Below are 6,000 nucleotides of genomic sequence, written 5' to 3'. Positions count from 1 at the left end.
TCGTAACATCTATCCTGAAACACACTGTATAATACTTATTAAATTAATTCATGTATTGTCACCTTCTTCAAATAATGTTTGTAATTATTATAATATTACCTTTGTTATGGGACTTATGTCTGTTGGGGTAATAAATATTATTATTATCTATCCTAACAAGTTTTTCATTACCTTGGAGGTGTATCTTTTTAATTTTTTTGTAGAAGTTTTAAAATTTAATTTGTAAGGAAACTTTATTGAGGTAGTGTATTTAGAAATCTCCCTGTTATACTATATCCAACTATATTTGCGACATATTTCATTTTGAACCGGAAAATAAAAAATTTAAGAAAACTACTTCGACCTTGACATGACATTGATTTGACTGAACATAGTCAAAGTCTGTCATTCGTCAAATCAAAATTAGATGGCGTTAGTAACGTTTGGTTTCCTAATAACAAAAATAAAATGTATTAAAAGTTTAAAACATACTCTACAAATCTACAAAAAAGATCTCGAAGTGTTGGCAATGGCCGGGGCTGTCGGCATACAAACTATAAAACATCTGCAAACAAAAACTAAGTACATTTATGAATTTCTTTTTTTTAGATGTAATCACCTTGCTGCAACCGGATCATCAACATGTAAAAGAGGTTGCGGATTCGGCAAATCTAAAGCGTAATCATCTTCTTCAATGAGATTATTTCTCATTAAAAGTTTAGCTTGTATTGCATCTAAAATTAACGAAAAATAAATTTAAAAATAATAATATAGTACAAAAAATGTTATAATTGCACCTAGTGATAACCCCGAATTATGTATTAAAGCTGTTGCATGTATAATAGCTTCTTGGAGTTGTTTAACATCCCCAGGTTTTTGATAACCAAATCCTCCTCTATCAGGAAATTGTCGGCCACAATCAATTTCGTATTTAACTATTAACCTAGATCCAGGGGGATATTCAAGCCCATGTAGCTTTTCTTTAGCAAAAGCAGCCCATAATGGATGAGAATAAACTACTGTTCCAACTCCTCTTACAGGATACGGCCTTCCTTCCATTTTTAATTGACAATAATCCATGCCTATATAAAAAAAACTAAATTGAAATCATTGAAATTAAATGTTTGGATTTAGGTTCAGCAAATACTGCTTTGTACTTTCTATCGCAATTTTCATAAGCTATAGCTGCATGGGAGAATCTAAAAATTATTAATTTTAATAAAAATAATAATAAAAAAGTTGAAATTTATGAGTTTTTCATAAATTTCAACTTTTAATAACTTGTAATATTTTACATAAGCAAATCCCTTGTTATCTTTAGTTTTTCTATCACGAATTATACTTATATTATCAATATCACCAAATTGTTTAAAATGTTCTTCCAGTTCCTCCTCCGTTATGGGCTTAGGAACTAAAATAAATAACCTTTGTGCTTTTTCGTCTTCATTATCTTCCAGTTTTGACCCTTGATCCCTTCTAAATATGGATCAAAATCATTTGAATTATTTGAATCAAAATAAATTACCTTGAAGCTATAACAACTTTGACATGTCTTCCGGTATTTCCAATAATCTTCCCATTCATAGCCTCCAAAGCTTTGGCTGCCTCAGAAGTTTTAGAAAATTTTATGTAAGTGTACCCTAAAAGCAATATATACCCTTAAAATAAACAACTATAAAAAAGTTATTTACCTTTTCTTTCGCCTGTTTGTCGATCTTTAACCACCCAAATCTCTTCTATCTCACCAAATATATTGAAGGCTTCTTTGAAATCGTCTTCGGTAAGTTGTCTTGAGGAGATTACAAATAGCCTTGAATTTGGGGGATTGTCAATGGCTTGTGAGCCCCTATGCTCACCATACGAGGCTCTTCTATCGCCCATACTTGATAAGAATATGTTATTAACAGTCGTGAACTGTTGACATTTGAATGGCCATTCACCGGAAACGTTTATAACCCAATGTTGCTTAGCTCCGTGTCTTACTGATATAAAATATAAATAAGATAAATAAGAAGTGATTAAAAGCGTGGAAACGTACCTTTTTATTAGTTTTTCATGTAATTGGAATGATTAACGCAAGATGGCGTTAGAAACCAAGGCGGAAACTTTAAATTTTTTAACATGATTATGAAATGTGTTAAAATCTTATTTAACCCTAGGATGCATAAACCGGGCCTCTTAGGCCCGGCGAGATTTTAGTTACACATAATTTTCTTAAAATAATTTCAATCGGCTTGAGCATTTGAAGAGCGTGGTGTAAGAATGGGAGCCTGAGGCAAAAAACTTTTTTAATTTCATGTTTGTATTCAAAGTGATGATTTTGATTTGTATAAATAAGAATGAAAATGTTATGTGAGCAAACGTCAGTTTTTCCATATATTGTGAAATCATAGTAAAAAAAACAAATTGTGGTGCAAGAAGGAGATATGTGAATGCATATTTCATTTTTTTTTGAGAGAGGTTGGAGAAAGGATCAAGTAACATTCAAAACTTTTTATTATTTAAAAGAAGGTGAGGAAACACTTTTATCAAACAAAATAAACAAAACAATTTTTAACAACACGTAAAAGAAATAACAAAAATCTTCCTCAGAAGAGCTATCGACAGCTCTGAAGAAGCCACTGAATCGGGATGTGAGTTTTTTGAAGCATAATAGTTCAACTTCTTCATTTTCTATTGCTTCTAAAGACTTTCTTAAAATCGCTATAAACAACTCAGCTTTTTGGAGGTGTATTTGATGCAGCGCAGCGCTTCAACGTTTTTTTTTCTTCTTCTGTATCTGCATTCTCTATCTTATTATTTAAGATATCACATGTTTTGCAAGTGTCTTTGCGCGCCATTCCAAACTTTATGTTAAAATTTTCTCGGAAATCTACAGAAATCATACGATATTAAATTTGTGGTTTGTATGGACGATTATCTTGTTTTAGTCGGTGCATCCGGTTCGTATTTTTGAAGGTATATTGTACATTATTGATATGTTTAAATCGCTGGATAGGTAATATTTTGTGGTTCTGATGCGGGTATAGTGAAAACATTTTGGGAAACTGTTGATATGCGCATGCACATGTTCTTTTAAATCATCCGTAATAATATAAGGTCTGTTGGAGTCTCGACCCCGTGTATCTTGAACGTGTATTGCGTTGGTACAAAGATGTTTTCCTATGCGTTCTAAGTTTCTTAAGAATACCATGAAGAACGCATACAACAGTTTTGCAAACCTCGATATCGTTACTGGTTTAATCCCAATGTTTAATTCACGTGGCGTAAAGACATTGAAATTTATTGTACAAAGCACAGTTTAGATAAATCATGTAAACTGCATATCATCGTTGATGTTAGACAACCTCCTATATGAATTCGTATCTTAATACAAACATGTATATATGACGTCTGATCATAATACAGTTTAATCTGTCAAAATGGAATAAAAAATTATAAATTTAGTAATACCTACCTTGTATTTGTAAGTATGGTTTTCTTATTAATATTTTTATTTCTTTTTTTTACTGTCTAACAACCGCTTTTACGGTTATTAAACTGGATAAATATGAATCTTTTTTTTCTCTCTCTTTGTCCGTGTATCTGTTTGTCCTGGTCTGCCAGGTTATTGAAAGCCGTTATAATTTTTAGTTTTTCCTCTTCCGAAAAATTTCTAACGCATCGTTTTCTGCACTTGCAGTCATCCCTTGCTCTCTTTCTGGCACAAGCTTCACCGTTGATGTGGACTTGTAACATTCTCCTTTAGCCCTTTTACTTTTTTGTATATTTCGTTTCCGTATTTATTTTACGACCGAGCTTCTGTTTCACCTTTTCTTCCTCTTCAGACCTATCACTATCCATTTTAGTAAAGTTACTTTCACTGGAAGAGCTAATCACTGCGTAATGGCGTAACTATAGTATGTTCATATATTATACAACAAGACGATCGAAAATACTCGATAATACGAGACGGATTGCCTGAAACAACACGACACCGAAGGTCGAGTGGTGTTTTTTAAGGCAATACGTCGAGATTCGAGTATTTTCGATTGTCGTGTTGTATATGGCTAGACTATTTCATGAATAAAAAATATACATATTTTTAGAATTTTTATATTTTTTTAATAAATTACATTGATTGTTATGGAAACATTCATGGATGTCTCGAAATTAATTAAATGTCAAACAAGTGATAATACAAAAGTTCGTATTATCGTTCTTCATCAAGGACAGTAGAATCTAACAGGATTGCTACATCCATTGTATTTTTGTAGGTCCATATAGGTTGGTTGCCCGCACTCTAAGTCACACTATTTGCCACGCCTGGTAACTGTCTGTGTTTTTAGAGGTTATGTGATAGACATTAATACGTATAAAAACATAAAACTTCAAAAATAATACGAATTACGTCTACGATATAACCTCTAAAAATAAACAGCAAACGCATAGACCATAACAACAGCTGGTCGTGGAAAATGGTGTGACGTAGTTTGCGGGCAGGTTGTCACAACAATGGATGTAGTAGTCCTGTTAGATTCTACTGTCCTTGGTTCTTCATGGTTACGGCCAAATAACCGCTGAAATAATCGCAATTGACGGATAAAGTAAATACCCTCACGTAAATTTAACTAATCAACAACTTTATTGAAACTTCAAACAAAATAACAATGTAATTCAGTTCAGCGTTTATACTTCTCAAAACACACCCGTTTGTCCGTCTTTTCTCGCGATACCCGTCTTTTTACCTCTGCCACGCACCAAGTCTCAAGTTCGACTCTCTCTCAATCTTGTTCAAACCTGTATTTATCTAACGTCTCGGAACCTTTTTGAGCGCGGGAATCACTCCATTGCCACCCTACGCTCCGCACTACCAACCCAAAATCTCCCGCACACAAAATATCCCTAACACGGAAAACCCCGAATTCTTATTGGCTGTTAACGTAATGAATGAAATAGTCAATTAAAAATCTGTTAAATCTAAGCTACAAAACATTGCGAGTGACATTATAAAATATCAATCAAACACCACCAAAATAAAAAATTTCAGTACTGTCCTCACGGTACAAAAAAGTCATTATTTATGCGTGGGAGCAAATAATAGTATTGGATTGTTTGGTGCATTAACGGTATAAACGCCACGTAACTTATCCCATTATTGCACCCGTCTACAACACGGGATAAGTGATTTTCTCTCCAAATCTGATTTAATTGGCAGAACATAATGCGTATTTATGTTAAATGATAAATACGAATTTCTTGAACAGTTTTTAACAAAAATACCATTTTCTTAAAATTTGGCGTGTATCCCCTTCTTGCACCAGGCTCTTCATTTAGATATGCTCTAAACACGTCTTTATTCAATACACACTTGATTCAAAAACATTCAAGTGTAATTAGCAATCGAAAAAAAAATCGTTTCCATTAGCACCCCGTATTTGCATAAACCGGGTCTCCGAAGCCCGTGTACTACTAGTTACTATAGAACAAGTTTCAACTTGTTCATTACAGGTTGAGGGTTGTTATAATTTGTCAAACACTGCTGCGCGGAATTGTGCGTGTCTGTGCAAGTTAAAACGTGCATTACTGTTTCATGTATAAAAGTAGGTGCAACTGTTTTTCATTCAGTTGGAAAAGAAGTTGGATTGAGTGAACTTGTGAGATACATATGATAATGGCGTCAAAAAGGAATGTGAAAAGCTTCCTTTTTGACGCCAACCAAGATTTGGTGACTCCGGTTATGAAGAAATATTAGTGCAGTGTGCAGCTGAATGTGATGATCTCCCTTCTGAAGAAAGTGGTATGTCAGAAGCAGAAAATGATGACACAGAAGATAGAAATTTCGAATTGGTTCCTGACGAGTATTCTGGATCCAGTTCTGATCATGGTGACGATAATTCAGAAGATGATGTTGATGTTATTGGTAATCCTTCAACGAGCGGTTACATTGCTCCAAGTGGTCTGGTATGGAGTTTGGAACCTCCATCAAAAAATAAAAGTCAACCACACAACATTATTCGGCGTGCGCCAGGACTAGCAACG

General features: G+C 33.8%; 1 pseudogene; it reads right to left on the bottom strand.

The window, feature by feature from the left end:
• Nucleotides 1-465: 465 nt before the first annotated feature.
• LOC111418752 (RNA-binding protein 45-like) lies at nt 466-1,977 on the bottom strand (annotated as a pseudogene).
• Nucleotides 1,978-6,000: the final 4,023 nt, after the last annotated feature.

The sequence above is a fragment of the Onthophagus taurus genome, unplaced genomic scaffold (assembly GCF_036711975.1).
Source record: "Onthophagus taurus isolate NC unplaced genomic scaffold, IU_Otau_3.0 ScKx7SY_15, whole genome shotgun sequence".
Classification (NCBI taxonomy): domain Eukaryota; kingdom Metazoa; phylum Arthropoda; class Insecta; order Coleoptera; family Scarabaeidae; genus Onthophagus; species Onthophagus taurus.
This window is presented reverse-complemented; position numbering and strand designations above follow the sequence as displayed.